The 22767-nt window shown below is 41.1% G+C and overlaps 1 protein-coding gene and 1 pseudogene across 3 annotated transcripts in view; one reads left to right on the top strand and one right to left on the bottom strand.

Moving 5' to 3' along the window:
• Positions 1–1285: 1285 nt before the first annotated feature.
• Positions 1286–2685, bottom strand: LOC115521199 (annotated as a pseudogene).
• Positions 2686–11496: 8811 nt separating this feature from the next.
• The window catches only part of EVI5 (ecotropic viral integration site 5), a 237856-nt gene continuing 226585 nt past the window's right edge, over positions 11497–22767 (top strand). For 2 of the 3 annotated variants that reach the window (XM_030323540.1, XM_032594340.1), the window contains exon 1: positions 11498–11747. The gene's annotated coding sequence lies outside the window, so the exon portion shown is untranslated. Of the gene's footprint in view, positions 11748–22767 lie in introns of all 3 variants that reach the window. The other variant, XM_030323539.1, reaches the window with a different exon arrangement.

Below are 22767 nucleotides of genomic sequence, written 5' to 3'. Positions count from 1 at the left end.
TGAACCCAAGACTTTGAAGAAAAGATGATCAGAGGGCCAAGGAACAGGGGCTACTGAGAAAGCAAGACTGGATGCACACACTAGAAGGAAAAGCGGCCCTTCCCAGGCCAGGCTGCTCACCGCACGAGCCTGGCAAACCCTGAGGCCTTGCCCACAATCCCCTGCCACGGCGGGTGGTCTGTAGGTCATGAAAAGGAGATCCTGGAGGCACTTGGGTGGCTCAGTGGGTGGGATTTCCGCTCAGGTCATGATCTCAGGGTTGGTGGGTTCGAGCTGGTGTAGGGCTCTGTGCTGACAGCTTGGAGCTTGGAGCCTGCTTTGGATTTTGTGTCTCCCTTTCCCTCTCTCTGCCCTTCCCCCGCTCACGCTGTCTCTGTCTCCCAAAAATAAATAAAAATGTTAAAGAGGAAGAAAGAAAGAAAGAAAGAAAGAAAGAAAGAAAGAAAGAAAGAAAGAAAGAAAAGAAAATGAGCTGCTGCCCTCAGCTGCTGGCCTGGCCAGTCCAAGCGAGGTTCCTTCTATTCAGGCCTCCCTCCTGTGGGAGCTACCACCACACCCACCTGGCAAGTCACCCAGTCACCAATCACACACATGGTTTCAGAAACTGTACAGACAAGTGACAGCATGAGTCCCAAGCCCTCACGAGCAGGAAAGAATAAATAAATGCGAGGATGAACCACAAACACTTGTGCCTCGGGGCTTGGGTGCACATACCCCCTACTCCACCCCAAGGAAGACAAAACCGAAGAAAGAACGCTCTAAGGAAAACAGGACTCTCCTCTACTGAGACAATTAGAGCAAAGGACACCAAGTGGTGGGAAACGCGAGGTGTGTGGGTTTCTTCACGTGAAAGAAGAATCCAGTCCAACTGCGAAGTGGTGTAATTGGTTCTAGATGCCTTGGAACCACATCCCCAGACATCTGCCCTTGGTATCAACTGACTTTCCACTGCCCCCAGGGTCTACAGGGCCATCCCAAGGGCAGGGCCTGGGAAAGTCCACTGAACTGCACCCAAGGCCTTAGAGGCTGCTGGAATCAAACCTTCTATTTCAGAAATGCATTTCTGAATGCATTGTACAGGTTAAGCAAAAATAAGAAGGGTAAAGGAAAAGTTAACCTCAAATCATGCACTTGAAAACAAGTTAAAAAAAAAAGAAAAGAAAAGAAAACAAGTTAGATGTAAGGACTGACAGTACGGTTGTGCTGTGGCCGCAGTGAGTCCTGAGTGCGATCTTCTGGCAGAGGCCCCACCTGCAGGGCACACTCACTTCTTCCTGCTGTTTGCACTAGGAGGGCTGGCTGGGCTCCTTGGGGTTAATTTTAACATCGTCCTCATTTTCTTCCTCTTCCTCACCTTCTAATTCCTCTTCTTCTCCTTCCTCACCTTCATCAAATTGTTGTCATCCTCTATGGCCTCCTCCAAAGTAGAGCATGGCCTACGGTACCATCTGCTCACAAAAGAAGTGTCCAATTTCAAAGTTGGAGGCTAACATGAATTCCAAGTCTTTATCCAGTGATTCTCCATTCCCAGATGCTTTCAGCTGGCTAAAGTTGAAAAATGAGTCGTTGGGGACTTGTTTGGCAATTGTTCTCACCGTGCCTGGGCCCTTATGTTTCTACTTTTTCTTGATTGCTTTGACTGTACATTTTTTCCTTTCTGCCAGTCAATAACACACCCGTCACAGTCAACTATTTTAGGACCTTCAAAGGAAAAGAGATCAGGCCTTATCTGGCTCTGATTTCATCCTAAATTTTTTTGTCAGGACTGAATTGGTAAATAGTCATTGGGTTCAAAGTGGAACTCTAACACAAAAGACATGTGCTGCCCAGGGTCTGAAAATTTCACTTTAATATCCTGCAGGTGCTTCAAGATCAGTTCATCATACTCCTGGATTAATTCACTTAGTGTATCTCATTTCAAAAGATTGTAAATCCAAACTCTGAAATTCCTTTGGGGTTTGGCTCCTCTGCTGTTGCTGCTTCTTCTTCTTCTTCTTCTTCTTTTTTTTTTTTTTTGTTATGACTACTTTATTTTTCATGTCTTCAGCCAATTTATTGTCCTCTTCATTTTCACTTGTACCACTCTGATTCTGCATCTGCCAGCTCAACATCACCAATGATGAATTCTCTTCTCTTGCCAAAGAGAGGCTGGTACAGTCAGCATATTTTCTCTCCAGGCCATTGACCTCCTCATAGAACTTGGCCACGGGGCGCCTGGGTGGCACAGTCGGTTAAGCGTCCGACTTCAGCCAGGTCACGATCTCGCGGTCCGTGAGTTCGAGCCCCGCATCAGGCTCTGGGCTGATGGCTTGGAGCCTGGAGTCTGTTTCCGATTCTGTGTCTCTCTCTCTCTCTGCCCCTCCCCTGTTCATGCTCTGTCTCTCTCTGTCCCAAAAATAAATAAAAAACGTTGAAAAAAAAATTAAAAAAAAAAAAAAGAACTTGGCCTCTATGTGAGCACATTCACCTGCAGCTGCTTCAACATGTTGATTCTTTTCACTGCTCTAGGTAAAGTGTCAACGTAACTTGAAGGAGTGTGGGAGACATTGTCAAACCATTCCTGTAAAGCTTCCAGTATTTGAGGGTTCTGCATCACCTGGGGGTAAGCTTTTCTGTATTGCTTGCATTTTTAGCAGCCTCTAAGCCATCTGAAGGAACACCATCTGAAAACCTGTTATCTGCCATCTGAATGCTTCGATCTCCAAATGGAAAGTTATGGCAACTCTCAGAAGCGAAGAACACGAAGAGCTCAAATGTGGGTACCTCGCTGGATTCCGCTCCTTCAGATTCCACTTCTTTTTATTTTATTTTTTTTTAATGTTTATATTTGAGAGAGAGAGAGAGAGAGAGAGAGAGAGGCAGAAAGAGAGAGGGGGACACAGAATCCAAAGCAGTTTCCAGGCTCTGTTGCCTTAAGACAACAGTAAACATTTATTATCTCTTACAGTTTCTATGTATCAGGAATTTGGGAACAGCTTTCTGACTGGTCCTGGCTTGGGGTTTCACATGAGATTCAGACAGATGTCATTTAAAAAGTTCCCAGGGGCTGAAGGATCCACTTCCGTGGTGGCTGGTTGAGTGACTGTCAGATTTGTCCTGGGTGATGATGGGATTTTTTTTTTCTTCATAAAGCCCCTCACACATGGTGACTGCCTTCCCCCAAAGCAAGCCATATAGGAAAACATGGCAAAAACTCCAGTGCCCTGATGACTTAGCCTCAGAGGTTATACTCTGTCTCTTTTGCTGCATTTTACTGGTTACACAGACCAGCCCTCATTCAATGTATGAGGGTCTGTACAGGCTCATGAAGAACTGGCAGTTAAGATCACTTGGCCAAATTAGAGGATGGCTATTACATGTATCTAGAAAAGTGTCTACTACAATAACCAGCTTTAATAAGTATAACATATATAAGGCTCAGGGAAAGCAGGATTTACTGGAACCAGGGATTCTAATATCTTCAAGATGTTCTCCATCTCATTTTTGTTTCCCTGAATATAGCCAGGATCTCTGGGTTCATATCTTTAGAGCTTCATAATGAGAAGGCAAACCAGCTCTGGTTTGAAAAATCCCAGGGCATGACTCTCCCAGTCCAGTCAGTGTGGTCATGGGGTAAAGTGATTGGTTTAGCTTGAGTCAGGCACCTACACCTGCTGATAGAAGACAGAGGGGGTGTGGGCAGATGAAAATAGTACAACTCCCTCAGCTAGGTTATGTACTCCCCATTTTGTATGTTTCCACTGTAATATATATATTCCACCATATGAAAGAATATATTGTTATTGTCCATTTATTTGTTCATATGTCTTTTACACCAGACTAAATGTTCTTACACTAAAGCCTGAATACAGGTACTACATTTTTGTAACTCCAAACAATATAGGCTTTGTAGTGAAGAGAGACTGATGCTTGCATTTTTGCTTTTCCTTTTACTATCATTGTGGCTTTGGACCAGCCTTAGTTTCCTCATCTTGTAAATGGGTCTAACGATGCCTGCCTCACGTAGAAGCACATAATGTTATTGCTGACATGTAGGAGCTGAGAGTGTTAGTTTTTGTCCTTCTTAGGAAACTGCCTGACACAATTGTATATACTTAATATGTTTGTGTGTGAATGACTGAATGAATGAGTAAATAAATGAAGCACTCTTAGGGTTCACTTGTAATGAGCATTCTTGCTCAGGGTTCACTTGTAAATGAGGATCGTAATAGGGTTATGGTGAAGATTAAGATAGATGAAAAGTGCTTCCATAGCCCAACTCATGGTAAGACTTCTAAAATATAAGCTATCATTATTAGAGAGGCAGTCTTCTAAAACCAACATATTATAGGAGATCTCTTTCAAGAGAATGGGAGAATAGTGGAGAATAGAATATTTCTTATTTAGATATCTCTCACAAAGTATATCACTTGTTTCTGTATTTCACAGTAAACTCCCGGTTAATAGCCCTAAGTAATACACATGCAATATCCATTGATAGAACACAATAGTCTACAGTATTCCAAAAGCTCAAGAGTAAAAAAATAACCACAAAGGTAAGTCCTACCAGATTAATAATTTTGTCTAGTGCCAAATCCTAAGAGCTGAAATCACCTAACATTTAGAAGCTTCTATCTAGCCGAAGCCTCAGAGTCAGCACCCTAAACACAACAGTTCATATTCAGTTGTCATTCTGAGTCATATCAAACCATTTAAGAAAGGAAGGAAAAAAGAAGAAAGGAAGGAGGTAGGGGGAAGGGAGGAAAATAGAGAGGAAGGAAAGGTGGAAGAAAAACAAAATCAATTAGTTTTTCATAAGACCAAAAAGCTTTGGTTACTGCATTTTTAGTCCTCCACATTCCCAGCTTCCTCTAAAGGTCCTACTAACATATGTATAGAGAACTGAAAGGGTGTTAAATGGGTGGATCCCAGTGGCAATGTCATTGTAAACACTCCCTATGAGTCAGCTATAAATTCAATTGAAATCCCTAGTCTCCTGGTCTTCTCTGCTTATCATGGTTACCAAAATGACTGCTGCCTTCAGAAATGCTAATGGGAAACAGGTAAATGTCTACAGTGTTTGATTTTCTATTAGAACTTATAAAAATGTAAGCACTGCAACAGGAAATATTTTGTTATTGAGTTAGAGTTTATATACGTTGCTTAGTCTTTGAAACACAGAACAGCTTGGCAACACTTATTCAGTTTTATTTTAAGAATGTTATTGTATTTTGACTATTTGAGGGATTAACAAGAATTTATGGAGTGTTAGGTTTAATTTTGCACCTGTAAGAAAGGTATTTTAGTAATTGACTTTTTGTAATTCAGTAGTTTCTGCCCTTGATGTAATTAGCTACTGGTTATCTTTTTTGAATGTACATTCTCAGAGGAGAACTGATGAGTCCATAAGGCCTTCAAATTTCTCATGTGGAGAAAAAGAATAGCTGAGAAAAATGACTGGGTACCACAGTATTCATTCATAGTTCCACATGGTGATAATGTTGAAAGTTGTGTGGTCTTTCAATGATGACTTCAGCAGTTGTTGCTTCCCTTGTTGTTTAGGAGTGCAGTTTGTAATAAAAGCTAAATTAATTTTACTGTAAAGTAATGCCTTCTTAATGTAGCTTCCTCATCCTTTTTTTGTGGAGGAGAGGGCAGAGCGTTAATTAACATTAGCTAAAGTTTGTGCTTTACTGTTAGACCATTTTCACATGAAATAACACATCTCACAATACATCAATCTTTGGCAACTCTTATTTGCCTGATGAAGACACAGAAGCTTACAGAGTTTATTTATTTATTTATTTATTTATTTTAACGTTTTTTATTTATTTTTGAGACAGAGACAGAGCATGAACGGGGGAGGGTCACAGAGAGAGGGAGACACAGAATCTGAAACAGGCTCCAGGCTCTGAGCTGGCAGCACAGAGCCCGACGCGGGGCTTGAACTCACAGAGCACGAGGTCATGACCTGAGCCGAAGTCAGCCGCTTAACCGACTGAGCCACCCAGGCGCCCCAACTTACAGAGTTTAAAGACCCATTAACAGGTGGTAGAGTCAGGATTTTTCTAATCAGAGTCTTTAAAAAAAAATCCTTATTCTTTTTAATTTTGCACCTTGGTGCTTTGTGGCTTTGGATAACAGCAATTACAATAGCTACCATTTGTTGAATGCTTATTATGTGCCTTGCATATACTATTTCATTTAACTGTCACTTCAGTGCTTAGGTAGATATGATTATTCTTATTTCCAGTTTACGGATGATAAGATTGGATCTCAAAGAGGTTAAAGCACAATTTTGACAAGCACACTTGAAATTTTAGGTCACAATCTAGTCACTTGCATGAATGTAGAGGTTACTTAGTTCCCAGATAATTGGATAGTTTACGTGGAATTACTGTTCTAGTGGCAGCAAATTTTATCTTGCTTTAAAACAGTTATCTCAGAAAGTCAAGAAAAGAACAGGCTTTTGCTGGGTGGGATAAAAATTGGCACTCTATTGATGTCTCATTTTGGTTAGAAGCTGTTGTTGGATTGATAGTGTGAATGTCTAATATCACATATAAAAATGATGCCCAAACTCTAGAGCCAGAGAGCTGGTCGTTTACCACAACTGTGGCAGATCTAGTCTCTCTACCTGTGCACGAAGTGCCAAGAGAGGGCAATAGACTTCTGTCAATTAACAATGTTCTTTTCTAAGATAATGTGTCTTGCAAACAATAGAATATGGTAGAAGTAAAGTGGTAAGTTTAAAGCCACCCTCATAACCTCAATATCTGGAGAGGCCACAACTTTTGTGCTTAACTTAAATTTGGATTCATGTTGTGGAAAGCAATGAGCCAAGTGAAATAGGCTTTCACTATTTCATCATGAACTTTTTCATTTTTTCAAAGCAGAATATTTTGAACATTAGGAGTTGCACCGGAGTATTGTTTCTCCTTTTTCATTCATTAATTCATTCATTCATTTTTAATGTTTTTATTTATTTTTGAGAGAGAGGGAGAGAGAGAGAGAGAGAAAGAGAGAGAGAGAGCAAGCCGGGGAGGGGCAGGGAGAGAGAGAGGGAGACACAGAATCCAAAATCCAGGCTCTGAGCTGGAGCCCAATGCAGCAAGAGCCCGACGCAGGGCTCGAATCCAGGAACTGTGAGATCATGACCTGAGCCAATGTCAGAAGCTTAACTGACTGAGTCACCCAGGTGCCCCTCTTTTTTTTTTTTTAACTTTTTTTATTTTGAGAGAGAGAGAGAGAGAGAGAGAGAGGCTGAGTTTGAGTTGGGGAGGGGCAGAGGGAGAGAGGGAGAGAGAGAGAATCCTAAGCTGACAGTGCAGTGCCTGATGTGGGAGTTGAACTCACAAACCATGAGATCATGACCTGAGCCAAAGCTGGACCCTAAGTGACTGAGCCACCTGGATGCCCCTCTCCTTTTTCTAGTAGAGCACTGCCAAGAATACTTTCGATGGATGGAATGTTCTATATCTGTGCTGTCCAAGATAGTAGCCAGTAGCTATGTGTGACTATTATTGAGCGCTTGAAATGTGTGAGTGGGAGTGGGAAACTCAAATTTTAATTTAAGTTTAAAGGTAAACCAATCACATGTGACTGGTGGCTGCTGTATTGGACAGTGCAGTCAGAGAATGTAACTGAGATGCCCTGGCTCTCTAAGGAAGCCGCAAATACCAGGAGACCAGGGTGAGTGTGGGGTGTTGTTCACAAATGGGTTTGACTACACTGGTGAGTTCCTCTTCCATACACTGGGTAGTTTTTGCCTCTCAAGGAAATGCCTCCTTTGCTTTTCCTTTCTGTGAGCAATGACTCACATGCCTGACTTATAAAACACCTTTGGCACTTGAGAGCATGGTGTTCTGAGATTTAACCCTTGCCAGGTTTAGAGGGAATAGAGCTCAGACGCTATCCTGTACAGTGACAAAAATCAATGCCAAGGGGTTGCAACATTAGAACAGAGAAAACTTTGAATTGCTAATTGAATTGACCTCAAATTTGTCTCCAAGGTGGGTGCCACTGCCCACTGCACCCATGCTTCCTCTATTTTGAAGTTCCAGAGTGTGAACAGCAGAGTGGTGGAGAGCTGGAGCAGAGGTGGTGTTGGTGTGGAATTCACACGGTGGAATTTCACTTACGCAAGTGCTCAAGCACTTGTGAGAAATCAGAATTAGCTATTTCCCTGGTTAGATTGAGCTATTTCAGTGACAAGTTAAAGTGTAAGCTCTTTTGTCAAAAAAATTGAGTGAGTGAAGGAAAGGCATAAACCAGGGAGATTGCTGGAGGGTCAGGGCTAATGGAAAAAACTCCTTTCCTCAGGCCAATGACTTCATTTAAGATAAAGTATCTCAGCATTTAGCACAGCAGTGCTGATTATTTAGATTATTTGGAATATATGGGCATGTATATATATTTTCTATATATGTATATGTGTAGGGCCAATTAAAAAATATAATTTCGGGGTGTCTGGGTGGCTTAGTGGGTTGGGTGCCCGACTTTGGCTCAGGTCATGATCTCACAGTTCATGAATTCGAACCCCACATCAGGCCCTGTGCTGACAGCTCAGAGCCTGGAGCCTGCTTCAGATTCTGTGTCTCTCTCTCTGCCCCTCCCCTGCTCACTCTCTGTCTCTCTCTCAAAAATGAATAAACATTAAAAAAAAATATATATATATAATTTCAATCAATAAAATCACCAAACTTATTATTTACCATTCATTGAAAATACATTGAACAGCAAGTATGCAAAAAAGCACTTGGGCTACTGAGAAGCCTAAGACAGACTATGATTCCAATCATTGCAAAGCTCTTGATCTAGTGGACAATATATATAAACCACTTGGCATTAGATGGAATGGATTCCAAGCTCTGTCTCACCATTTTTCAGTTTGTATAAATAGGGGCAAGTTACTTGGTATTTACTAAGTCTCAGTTTTTTCATATGCAAGGGGGTTATAAATACCTGCCTGATGAGCATACTATGAAGATTAAGAGAGATAATGTATGTATAGCCCTTGCCAATACTCATACACAGAGTGCTCAACCGTGTGTTAGCTTATTTTTAAAATAGTATGCCGCATTTATTTTTATATACTTTTTTAGGTAAAATTCACATTAATTGAAATGTTAACCACACACTTTTTTTTTTGACAAAACGAACACACTTCTGTAACTCACACCCTTTCAAGATTTATACCATTTTTATCACCCAGAAATTTCTCTCCTGTACCTTCCCAATAAATTCCCTGTCAGAGGCAACCAGTTCTGTTTTTTTCCACCACAGATTAGTTTTGCCTGTTTTGGAACTTCAAATAAATAAAATCATACAGTAAGCACTCTTTTGTGTCATTTATTTATTTTTTAGTAGGTAATATATTCACATGGTTAGAAATTGAAAAGGTACAAAAGGGCAGGCAGTCAAAAGTCTCCTATCTACTCCTGTCTACCAGTCACTCTATTTTCCTCTCTTGAAGCAGCAAGTGTTATTAGTTCCATGTGGGCCCATCCTGTAGCCATTATTAATACAGTGGTTTTTACAAGGTGATTTGAGAACTCTGTTTTAAAGTTTGCCCAAAGAATCTTGTGACAGCCCAGTTAAAACAATATGAAATCAGTTTTACAAATAACTGGAGTTATTTTTAGATTCTGATTACAAATGTCAAATTGTGACATTTTGTACATGACTTAGGTAATCTTTAAACCACATCTAGTTCAAATTCTAACATTCTATGATTTTCAGTCATTGATTAAACAGATACATATTGACAAATATGGAAATACAACTATGAATCAAAGAAAACCAAGCTCCTGGACTTATGGATGTAATAATCCAGTTGAGGAGGGAATAAAAATTCAACAAAATAATCATACAACTACAGTTTCAGTGCAGTATGATAGGAAGGGACCAAGGTGAGGAGGTCCAAGGGTGCTCCTCAGAGGTACAGACAAGAGCCGACTGAGGTAAGAGGTTTGAGAGTTGGAAAAGATTTCTAAGCATTGAGCAAAGCATATGCAAAAGCTCTGTCAAGAGAGGAAGATTTGAAGGATTGGAAAAGGCCAGTGTGGCTGGAAAAGAGACAGCAGGATGGAGGAGACGGGTAGTCTAAACAGTGAGAAGAGATGGAGAGAAGAGGTGGGCCAGACATCTGACCATATTGGGCTTGGTTAGCTGAGGGTTTTTGTCCAAGAGAATGGAAAGCTATTAAAGTGGTTTACCTGGGAAGTGACTTGGTCACATAGCCTTTTGTGCGGAGGAGACATGAGAGAGGAACTAAGGGGCATGTGGGTAAGCCATTTAGAAGACTAGGTCAGGCACCCCTCCACCCCCATACAGGTGGACTAGGGTGGTGATGGAAGAGATAGAAGAGAACAGATCCAAAGAAAATTTCAAAGGTGAAATCAACAGGATTTGCTGATAGATATAATATAGGAGGGAAAGGTAGATTTTTCAAGATGTCTGTTAGCTTTCTTATACAAAATGGATTCAGTTGCAATAAAATTGTCAATTGAAATTAACTTTAAATAATGGCATGACCTAAAAGTTATGAAAAAATGTGCCTCATAAAATTTCAAGGTTTCAAAGTTTTTAGCTGGATGGAGGGCATGGCTCTACTTCCTATTTTTTAGTGTTTCCTAAGCCTGTTTAAAAAAAAAAGTGGAGCGTTTTTCTTTTTATGAAATGCTTACTACAGTGAAACCCTTTCTGGAAACCGTAAATTTGCGTCAGAAAATAACCAGGGACTATCTAATTTCTAGGCAAACAATTTTGGATTTTTTTTTGTGCTGATACTTACTCCCATTTTGTAACTTCTAAATGTATAATGAAGGCAATTTGTATTACCTTTATTATTTTTCTTGCCCGTTTTTCCCGGGGTTAGACCGGAATTAGTAGACAGTTTCTGTCCCAAACTAAGTACGTACTTCTAAGAATTTCTTCGTTGATACTGGATGGTTGCCTGGTTGGACTGCATGTATTTGTGCCCAGATTCTGCCCCCTGCGGGACTCTGCATAAACCCAGTTTGTCGAGATGACTGATGGTAGATGGATTTGCAATCATAAGTGCTATTTGCACACTGATTATTGTTTTTCAGAGTGACCTAAGTCACCTCTCGGGGAGCCGGTACGGCCTCTCGAAGCCTGCGCGTCTGCGTCGCGTGCCCGCGGCCTAGGAGGAGCGTGGGCGATGCGGTAGAGCAAAGCCTGCAGCTCCAAGCTTGGGGGTCTTCTCGGGCCCCCGAGGGGGTGTGTCATGTGCTGCTCTTACAGGCAAGGGGCGGTTCAGGAGACTGGGGAAGTCTGCAATTTGTAAGGCTGAGGGCTGGCGCTTTGAACGAGAGGCGGAGGAGGGAGAGGGATTTCCCCGCCCCCGTTCCCCAAGGCCCAATCCCTTCGGTTTCTCTTTTTCTCGACCGGCTGCCCGGCCCCTAACCTGCTCGAACCCATTATGCGGTAGAGGCTGCCGGTCTCTTTAAGGCTCTGCCGCGCCTGCGCCTTGGGCTTTCCTGACGCGGCCGGCCAGACCCTGGAGTAGCCTGCGGGCGGGCAGGGTTGGGGTCGGGTAGTAGTTAAGGCAGTGGAGGTGCCCAGAGGGCTGGTTGAGGGTTGGAGGCGGCTCTGAGCTCGTCGGTGAGCTCGGCGCTTGAGAACGGGCGGGGAAGGCGGCCCAAGGAGTCGAAGCCGGGGCCGAGGCGCTGAGACGCGGCGGCGAGGCTGCCGGCTGGATGGGAAGTTAATGTTTACGGCGGAGTCCACCCAACGTTTCCAAGGTGAGGGGCGCCGCGCCAGGCCGGGCGGGCCGGGAGGCCGGATGGGCCGCGAGCCCGGGTTCCGCGGGGCGCACAGCGGGGCCGAGGCTCGGCGAGTGGGGGCCGCCACCAAACTTGCGGCGCGAGCGGGGCGGGCGCGCCCGGCCCCGCCAGGGCCTAAGTTCCCTGAGGCCGCGGCGGCCCGGGACCGTCCTCCCGTGGGCTCTGAGGAGAAAACTCGCTAGCTGGTCTCCCAGTGGAGTCCCAGGGAGGTGGAGGGAACGGGGAGCTTCGGGGGCGCTTTCTCTCAAATCCTGTGTGGGATACTGACGTTTCATGCCCGCCCTCGAGGCCAGAAGTCCGTTCTCTCCGGGTGCCCCGATGGAGTGAGACCACCTGCGCCCTTACTTGCAAAGTTGGCGTCTTCATTTGTCCTCCGGGATTCTGCGCAAGGCAGAGTCGCCAGGCAAGTGATGGGCAAGCCAGGTGTGCTAGGTGACTCCCTGGGGTATCCTTGGACAGCGTTAGTAGCCATCACTGAATCACCTTATGACTAGCGGGGCAAGCCTCAAATTAACCGCAGAATTTCCGGTAGATGGAATTGTGGTGTTCGTGTTTTAGAATTGCCGTGATTTCTTTGTGTCTGTTTCTTTGGGCGTTTTAGATCAAGTCATTTGTCATCCTTTTCCCGAAGAGTTGAACCAAAACTTTTGGGATGGTTCCTTTGCTTTCCTCCTATCCGTTGTTGTTAGAGGTGATTTTGAAAAGCAGTATTTTCTTGCAAAGATATCTTTTCTTTGGGTTGCAGTGTAGTATAATAAACCCCTTTCTTTGCTGAAAGAAAGAAATCCAGTGTTCTTTGAAGACCAAGTAAAACTATCTGTTGGTGGTTTTTGCCTTTGTTCTGGGCTGATAATGTGTTAATAGCTTTTTTTTTTTTTTTTTTTAAGTAACCTGTCTTGAATTTACCTGAAGCTTCTTGTCTATTCTAAAATGCTAGCCTTAAGGTCTCTGACAACTGTGTGTCAAGGAAACTTAGAAAGCTTATTAAAGTATACTATGCAGAAAAAGTGCACAATCCTAAGTGGGTAGGTAAAGGATTTTTACTAAGTATACCACCACAGATCAAGAAACAGAACATTACTAAGTTGGGGTTTATACCTAGGAGTGGAATTGTTGGTTTGTGAGGTATGTGGATGATAAACTCAAGTATTAGATACTGTTGAACATTTTCGCAAAGTGGTTGTGCTAATTAGAGAATTTTAATCCAGTTACCCCACATCCTTGTTCGTGCTTGTCAGTTTGAAACCTTTGTGCTATTCTGATAGATGTGCAGTAATATATTAGTGTGGTTTTAGTTTGCATTTTCTTGATGATTGTGGTTTTATCTTTTATTGGCTATTTATAGGTCTTTTGTAAAATGCCTGAGTCTTATTTTTTTAATTTATAATATTTTGGATATGAGTCCTTTCTGGGAGGTTCACACACACCCTGTCTATAAATTATACATAATTTATCTTATTTCCATTCTGTCTTTTCACTCTTTTAATGGTGTTTTTTTGGTGGATGGACATTCTTAATTTTAATGAAGTATATTTACTATTTTCCTTTATGATTACTGCTTTCTGTCTCCTATTTAAGAAATCTTGCTTAGCCTAAGAATATGTAGATGTTTTCCTGTGTTACCTTACAAAATTTTTGTTTTGTTTTAATTTTCACATTTAAAGTGTACAATTTATAGTAAGTTTTCCATGGATTATAGGGGGTCAAAATTCACTTTTTACCAGGTGGGTATCTTTTTGACCCAGCATTGTTTATTGAAAATAACCATACTTGTCCCTCTGCACTGGTGGCACTTTTTCACAAATCAGGTGACTGTTTAAGTGTGGATCTGTTTCTGGATATTCTGTTTTATTGGTCTATTTGTTATCCTTGCACCAATATTCCTGTATTAATGTAATTGTATAATCCTTGATTTGTGATAGTGTAAGGCCTCCAGCTTTGTTCCTTAATAATGGACAGTTTTGGCTCTTTGCATTTCCATATAAATTTCAGAATCTTCTTGTCAATTTCAACAAATTTTGGAAATTGGAATTGAATCTATTAATTTGGAGAGTACTGACATCTTAATATCGAGTTTTCCAATTTATGAACATAGTATATATCTCTATGTAGGTCTTTTATTTTTATTTTTATTTTTTTTAATTTTTTTTTTCAACGTTTATTTATTTTTGGGACAGAGAGACACAGAGCATGAATGGGGGAGGGGCAGAGAGAGGGAGACACAGAATCAGAAACAGGCTCCAGGCTCTGAGCCATCAGCCCAGAGCCTGACGCGGGGCTCGAACTCACGGACCGCGAGATCGTGACCTGGCTGAAGTCGGACGCTTAACCGACTGCGCCACCCAGGCGCCCCTCTATGTAGGTCTTTTAAAATTTCAGTAATGTTTTGTAGTTTTCTGTGTAAAAGTCTTGCACATCTTTTATTGTTTAATCTTAGGTATTTGAAATTTTTGACATTATTGTAAGTGATATTTTAAAATACTTGTGGCCAGTATGTAGAAGTACAGCTGATATGGGGCACCTGGGTGGCTCAATTGGTTGAGCGTCCGACTTTGGCTCAGGTCATGATTTCACACTTTGTGGGTTCGAGCCCTGTGTCAGGCTCTGCACTGACCAGATTAGAGCCTGGAGCCTGCTTCAGATTCTATGCCTCTCTCCCTCTCCCCCGACTCCCCCTCTGCCCCTCCCCTGCTTGTGCTGTCTCTCTCTCTCATAAATAAATAAACTTAAAAAAAAAAAAGTACAGCTGATCTAAGTCTTTAATCTTCATTTGCGACCTAATCTAAACTACACCTTGTATGTTCTAGTTTTCCAAGCTGGTTTGTTTGTTATTTCTTTTTTCATTTCTTTCTTTCTTTCTTTTTTTTCCTTTGGTGTAGTGTCTAGGACCAATTAAAGAGTTCTAGAGTGTTGAGTATATTGACAATCACTGTGTTAGGACTTTGGGGATACAAAGCTGATTAAGATGCTTCCCCTGCCTTTAGGGGTTTAGAATCTAGGAGGGTAAGTAGAAATTCAAGAAGAGACCTTTATCCTCCACTATAAGTGCTATTATGAAAATTGGTTTGGCAGCATGCAAAAAGGACATATAAATTCAACTGGGTAGGGGTGAGAGTGGGGGAGGTAATATGCCTGGCTGGCACTGTTCTGAGTGCTGAGCAAAGGAATTGGGCTGTGGGTAGATAGGGGCTGCTATTCACAATACATGCTTTTCTGCTTAATTCCTTGGCTTTCAGCCTTAGCTTCATTCTACTTTTTTGAGTCTGGAGTCTCTCCAAGTCACTGTTTTTAGGGAATAAATTTATGAGAGGACATAAATGAAGAGAAACTAAAAGGCCTATATATTGCAGAGTTTAAATTACTAACCTGCTCTTCAGCCCCATACCTTTCCCATCCTGACTATATACTGTCTGGAGACTTCCAAGTCCTGAGCCTTCCTGGGGTTCTGTGAGTGAGGCAAATAAGCTTTTTTCCCCCCTTTTTCTTTCTTCTTCTTCTTCTTTTTTTAAGTTTATTTATTGATTTTGAGGGAGAGTGAGCTGGCACACACGTGAGAGGGACAGAGAATCCCAAGCAGGCTCCGTGCTGACATCATGACCTGAACTGAAATCCAGAGTCAGATGCTTAACCGACTAAGCCACCCAGGTGCCCTGTAGATCAGCTTCTTGACCGTATTCCCTTATGCAGGCCTGTAGGTTTGGCTTCCTGTCCTCTACCCAATTATGTATTCCTCCATCTCTTTCTTGTTATGTGTTGCGGTATCTGAGAATGTTAAAGATAGCCTCTTTAAGCTTTCTTTTCCTTGTGTAGTTTGTTTCCTCTAAGTTACTTTTTTTTCTGTAATTGAGGCCCTCCTCAGAGTTTTGATAATCCTTGGTTTTTTCATGATTGAAAGTGGGGACTAAAAGCTGATTGGAAGCCCTGAGCTTGTAGGTGGGGCTTATTGACTTCCAGTTTTACTCTATAATCTCCTGCATGGAATAGTGGTTCTCAATTTTGGTTGCACTGTAGAATCACGTGGAGAGCTTAAAAAAAATAGAGACACACTGCTAGACTAAATACAACAGAATCTTTGAGGGTAGGACCCAGGTAGCAATATTTTTTAAACAGATATGATTGCCTACAGTAAAACACACACATTTTAAGTAAATAGTTTGATTTTGCCATGTATACACCCATGTAACTAATAGGATACAGAGCATTGTGAAAACCCTGTAAAATTCCTTAGTATATCTTTGTTCTCTCTTCCCCACTCCCTGCCCAGAGGCAACTGCTATTCTGATTTCTATCCCTATAGATTAACATCGGTATTTTCTGAAGTTGTCCAGGTGATTCCCCTATGTGGTCAAGGTTGAAACCCTTGGTTCCCTTGGACTGTTTGAAGCTAGCTACTCCAGGGTTTCTGTCTTTCCTTTTGGTCTGGCCACATTGCTCAGAGAGTATCTTCCAGTTTTGTGCTTGGAGGGTAGAGGTTTGGTAGCTAGTGATCTGGGAATTCAAGAAACACGGCTGGAGAATGAGTCATAGAACATTCAGTATATAAGGTCACATGATTTGCTTCTTTTTGTTGGGATACTTATGTCCTCTACCTTTTATGGTTTGCTCTCTTGAGAGAATAAATCTCCAGTCAGCTGCTGCATTGAGTATGGGCTACTCAGCAGCTTGGAGAAGGAATGGGGTCTAGGTTTCTAACTGTTCACAGCTTTCACCTGATCGTTTCTTATTTGGGTCTCCCTTGTTCCTCTTTGTTCTGGCAGTTCCTAAGCCTTTTGAGGATTGTGTAGTATAAATTGGGTTTGTTCTAAATTGCCAGCACTGCTGGCTTGTAATTTGGCTGTCTTTGACAAAGTCAATTACCCACTCATTCATCTTCTTTCCAGCCTCCAAAATTTTATTGCTGTTGTCTCTTTTTCCATTCTCCCTGTCCTTATGGTTTATGAGCTAAAAATAGAACACAACAACATCTTTTTCCTTGTTTTAGTAGAGTTTTATGAGGGAGGAAAATTAGATGTGTGTGTTCTATCTGCCAACTTAACCTTAATCATCTGCTTTCATTATAAAAATGTGTTGCCATCTGCCCTTCACTGTTGTCTGCTCCTTGAAGGATTATAGCTTTTAAATTTCTTTACTGTTACCTAGAGTGTCGGGAGGGACAAAATATTGGGTCCCAAATATATTGGGACCTTTCTCTAGAAATCCCCAAATTCTTTTGAGAAGTACTTGTCCCAGAATCATACATTCTCAGGATTGGGAATGGTTTTAAAGGTAAGCCAAATGGTGATCTCTCTGATGATTTATAAAAGTGGGAAACTCATGGGAAAGAGGGGATTAGTGACTAGAGAAAACAGATTGAGCTATGTATCTCTGCAAGGGGTCTGAAAATCCATATAGACCTTAAACATTTAATAGTGAATGAATAAATAATCTTGCATATTTGTAACATAAAAGTTATTAAAAAGTCATGGTGGTTTTGTCATTTCAATCCATAATATTTCAATCCAACTGTGGTCATGGGAGAAGAATTTTTAATTTTGAAGAAGGATTCCATACCATAAAAAATTGGAAACTATTACTAAGGTTGTAGAGATCTTAGTTTATAGTTAACATAAACTGATAATTAGCTAAAACCACCCACTGAAAGTTTTATGTTAAGCTTCTCTAATAGTTTTGTGATTCTTTGCACTCTTTGTTAAAATTTTTTAAAATGTTTTTTTAATTTTTGAGAGAGAGAGGAACAGTGTAAATAGGTGAGGGGCAGAGAGGGGGGAGACACAGAATCTGAAGCAGGCTCCAGGCTCTGAGCTTCAGCGCAGAGCCTGGCGCAGGGCTCGTACTCACAGACTGTGAGATCATGACCTGAGCTGAAGTCAGACGCCCAACCGACTGAGCCACCCAGGCGTCCCTATTTATTTTTTTAAAAACACTAAGTCAGTAGGTTTCCAAATGGTGGTCTTTAAGACAGAGTTTTTGGGGTGCCTGGGTGGCTCAGTCGGGCGTCCGACTTCGGCTCAGGTCATGGTCTTACGGTTCAAGCCCCGCGTTGGGCTCTGTGCTGACAGCTCAGAGCCTGGAGCCTGTTTCAGATTCTGTGTCTCCCTGTCTCTCTGCCTCTCCCCTGTTCACGCTCTGTCTCTGTCTCAAGAATAAATAACCATTAAAAAAAAAAGTTTTTAACAAAAAGTTCGCAATGAAATCATTTGTTTTCTCTTAGGCCAAGTGTATACAATTTAAAGTTTTTACCTTTAAGTTATGTCCATCTTTTTCTGTGCTAAAATGCCCTTTTGGAAACATGTAGGTTAATTAGTGTTTTGTGGATAGAACCCCTTGACTGTTGCTCATTATTTCAAATGGCCTGGTGTGTTTGTTGCTATTTCCACCTTTTTTTTTTTTTTTAAATGATATCTGTACTTACAGAGAGCTTTCCCTGCCTATGCTGTTTGAAGTTTATCCTTTAAGTGGCCAAAGATAATGTGGGTTTAGTGCTTGTTAATTGTTCTTTGTACTAATCCACCCCTCACAATTATACTCTGAAAAGTGTTCCATAAAGCTGGTCAGACTGGCTATCTGGGTCTTCATTGTTGGTTGTTCTTTTCAGTGTCCTGTGAGTTGATGATTAGGGCTCTCTCCGTGAGGAACTGCTGGTTCCTGTGTTGTTGGAAGGGACCTTGATGAGAGAGAGGAACAGAACTGGCTGTGTTATTGATCATTGCTCTTGTTTTTCGTAGGAAAGAGCTTGCTTCTGATTCTGTGTCTCCCGATCTCTCTGCCCCTCCCCCACTTGTGCTCTGCCTCTCTCTGTCTCTCAAAAATAAATGTAAAAAAAAAAAATTTAAAAAAAGGTAATTAAGTGATTAACTTGTCTTAAATCTTGAGGCTTTTTATAACTAGTAAGGGAAAATGCTGAGTGAAGTAAGTTTTAAATTTTAATATTGCTTTAAAAGTTTAATATTGCTTTAAAAGTTTGTGAGGTAAATTTATTTACAGTGAAACACATAGAACTTAACTATACATTTGAGTTTTGATAAATGTATATGCCTTTGTGAATCTCTTTACCTCTCCCCCCAATAATCCTTCATGGGTCTTTTAGTCAGACCCTGGTGTTATCTTTTACCACAAATTAGGTTTTCTGTTCTTGAACTTCTCATAAAAATTGAATAATTCAGTGTATTCTTCTCTGTCTGGCTTCTTTTGTTCACCATAATGTTTTTGAAATTAAGCCATGTTGTTGCTCACATCAATAGTTATTTTTAATTGGTGGGCAGTAATCCATTGTATAGCTATAATACAGTTTATCCATTTCCCCATTTGGTTATTATGAATAAAGCTGTTATGAACACTTGACTACTGGTCTCTTTAGAGACATACATTTTCATTTCTATTGGATAAATAACTAGAGGTGGAATTACTGGGTCAGCGGATAGATGCATATTTAGCTTTAGAAGACAGTTACAAACAATTTTTCCCAAGTGGTTATACCATTCCACATTTCAGCCAGCAATCTGTGAAGAGTCTAGTTAAATCAGAGCTGAGTTTCAGAAAGTTTATTCTGGTACAGTGGAGCACAAGACTTAAGATAGGGAAAACACACAGTAAAGTAATAGAGTTGAAAATTGATGTACTCCTATTCCAAGGAATTGGACAGGGCGGGGGGGGGGGGCGGATCTTAAGGATTCTAGAGCTGTGGTATGTGGGGTGAAGATAAGGGAGGTGCCAGATGACCCCGATGTATCTGTCCTAGGCTTTTGGATATTGGTGTGGCAGTAATTAGAGGGAGCTGAAGAATAGATTTTGGAGAGAAAAGTACAGCGTTTTTGGAGGTTATTTACATGTTTCTATATCTGTTAAATGTATATATATTTATATATTTAAAATGTATATAATGTATTTTTTATATATTATATAGGTTGAAATACCACATTTCTTTTGTTGTTTATTTATTTATTTTTTATTTTAAGTAATCTTTACACCCACTGTGGGGCTCAGATTCATAACCTTGAGATCAAGAGCTGCATGCTCTGCTGAATGAGCCAGCCAGGTGCCCTGAAATTTCATATTTCTTGATCCAGTAGTTGTACTTTATGGAATAACTCCTAGAGAACTACACAAATGTTTAGAGGTATTTTTGGCACCTGGTATAAAATAAAAAATTGAAAACAACCCAAGTAGGAGTACTTGGGTGGCTCAGTTGGTTAAGCATACAACTCTTGGTCTGGGCTTAGGTCATGATCTTGCCATTTGTGAGTTCACGCCCCTCCTTGGGCTCCGTGCTGACAGTGTGGACCCTGCTTGGGATTCTCTCTCTGTCTCTGTCTCTCGCTCACAAAAATAAATAAACTTAAGAAAAAAAAAAAAAAGAAAACAACCCAAGTAGCCATCAGTAAAGGATTGCTAACTAAAATGTGGTACATTCTTATGATAGCATGATATACAGTTAAGGTAATAATGGTGTGTGTATATACTGTATTTCCTATTGCTACTGTAATAAATTAACAGACTTAGCTTAAAAAAAAATTAAGTCTCTTACAGTTATGGGGGCCAGAGGTCTGATTCACAGGGCTAAAGTCAAGATATTGGCAGGGCTGTTCCCAAGGGTAGAATCTGTTTTCTTGCCTTTTCCAGCTGTTAGAGTTGCATTACTTATATTTGCATTGCATTCTGTGGATCTTTCTTTTCTTTCTTTCTTTCTTTCTTTCTTTCTTTCTTTCTTTCTTTCTTTCTTTCTTTCACATCCAAGTTAGTTAGCTTATAGTGCGACAATGATTTCAGGGGTAGATTCCTTAATGCTCCTTACCCATTTAGCCCATCCCCCCTCACACAACCCCTCCAGTAACCCTCTCTTTGTTCCCCATATTTAAGAGTCTCTTATGTTTTGGCCCCTCCCTGTTTTTATATTATTTTTGCACCTTCTTCCATCTTCTAAGCCAGCTGTTTAACATCTTCAGATGGGCCCAACCCAGCTAATCTGGATAACCTCCTCATCACAAAATCCTTAACTTAATCTGCCGAGCTTCTTTTGTCATTTAGAGTAACATTCAAGGGCGCCTGGGTGGCTCAGTTGGTTGAGCTTCCGACTTTGGCTCAGGTCATGATCTTGTGGTCTGTGGGTTCGAGCCCCGGGTTGGGCTCTGTGCTGACAGCTCAGAGCCTGGAGCCTGCTTCATACATGTGTCTCCCCCTCTCTCTTCCCCTCCCCTGTTCATGCTCTGTCTCTCTGTCAAAAATAAATAAACATTTAAAAAAATATTAAAAGGGGTGCCTGGGTGGCTCAGTTAAGCGTCCGACTTCGGCTCGGGTCATGATCTGGCTCGCGGTTCATGAGTTCCAGCCCCACTTCAGGCTCTGTGCTGACAGCTCAGAGCCTGGAGCCTGCTTCAGATTCTGTGTCTAACTCTCTCTCTGCCCCTCTCCTACTCACGGTCTGTCTCTCAATAATAAATAAATGTTTAAAAAATAATAAAGTAATATTCATAGGGGTGTCTGGGTGGCTCAGTTGGTTAAGCATCCCACTTTGGCTCAGGTCATTATCTCAGGTTGGTGGGTTCAAACCCTGCATGGGGCTCTGTGCTGACAGCTCAGAGCCTGGAGCCTGCTTAAGATTCTGTGTCTCCCTCTCTCTCTGCCTCTCCCCTACTCGTGCTCTGTTTCTCTCTGTCTCAAAAATAAATAAACAAAAAAAAATTTTTTTTAAGTGACATTCATATGCTTTGGGTATTATGATGAGGAGCTCTTTAGGAGGTTGTTAATCAAGTTACTAATAATGCTAACAAGGACAGGAGATCAAGGTACATTAAAAAAATTCTCAAAGAAATATGTATAGTATGCTCTAACTTTTGTTAAGTTAAAAATATACATATATACTCCTATGTTAGTATATGTATAGAAAAGAATTTTTTTTTTTTTTTTTAAAGCAAGCATGAGCAGGGGAGAGGGAGAGAGGCAGTGGAGAGAGAGAGAATCTTAAGTAGGCTCCATGTTCAACATGGAACTCAATCCCATTACCCTGGGATCATGACCTGAGCTGAAATTGAGAGTTGGATGCGCAACTGACTAAGCCACCCAGGTGCCCCTAGAAAAGAAATCTTGATGGAGATAGACCATATTGCTAACAGAGGCTATCTTTGAGAGTAGGATTACAGAGTATTTAAACTTCCCATTTTTTTCTATGATATTTCAATTCGTAATTAACATGTATTTTCTAATCAGAAAAATCACAATAAGTAAAAGGATAGAGTATAATACTTGGTCATATATTGCAGAGAGATCAATAAACAGGCTTTTGGTGAGCGACCTTGGTAAGTGTGGTTTCAGAAAAATGGTAGGGCAAAAGCCAGATTGTAGTGAGAAAGTGGAAGGTGAGGAAGGGAAGAATGAAAAGGTAAACATCTTTACAGTTGCTTAGCTATGAGAGGTGGCAGGATGCTGTGAGACCAGGGCTTTTCAGAGGGATAAATAAAATTCAGTGAGATTTTTAAATATGGTAGAGCAGCATGCTTGAAAGTTGAAAGCAGAAACTGGGAGGAAGAGAGAGATAACTTGAGTTCCAGGACAATTCGGAGTATGAGGCCTGAGGTTTTCTGACTTGATTAGACAGAAGACCCACTTCCCTGTGGCAGATAAGACCTAGAGTGGTGTGGATATGCCTACTAGTTTATAATATTTTAGTTTTCTTCAATATTATCAGATTAAAAAACATCTCTTGCAATCATAAATGCTTCTTTGACATCTTCTGAGAGTCTGAGGTTATTGTGTAACTATGTAAATTTAGTCTTGGTAATGTATGTACCCACATTGTCTTGATTTGTCCCCCAAACTTCTGATTGTTTCTGTAGCCTAGCATATAAATTTCAGGGAATAAAACCTTAGTTTTCTAGGTGCAGCATTTTGGGGATTTTTTTTATTTTATTGAAACTAATTATTGCATAAGAAAATCTTTATATAAGACTGTATCAATTTTCTTTTGACTCTAGAATGTTACACA

This window comes from Lynx canadensis, chromosome C1 (genome assembly GCF_007474595.2).
Source record: "Lynx canadensis isolate LIC74 chromosome C1, mLynCan4.pri.v2, whole genome shotgun sequence".
Lineage (NCBI taxonomy): Eukaryota > Metazoa > Chordata > Mammalia > Carnivora > Felidae > Lynx > Lynx canadensis.
Note: the sequence above shows the minus strand (reverse complement) of the source record. Positions and strands in the feature narration are given on the sequence as shown.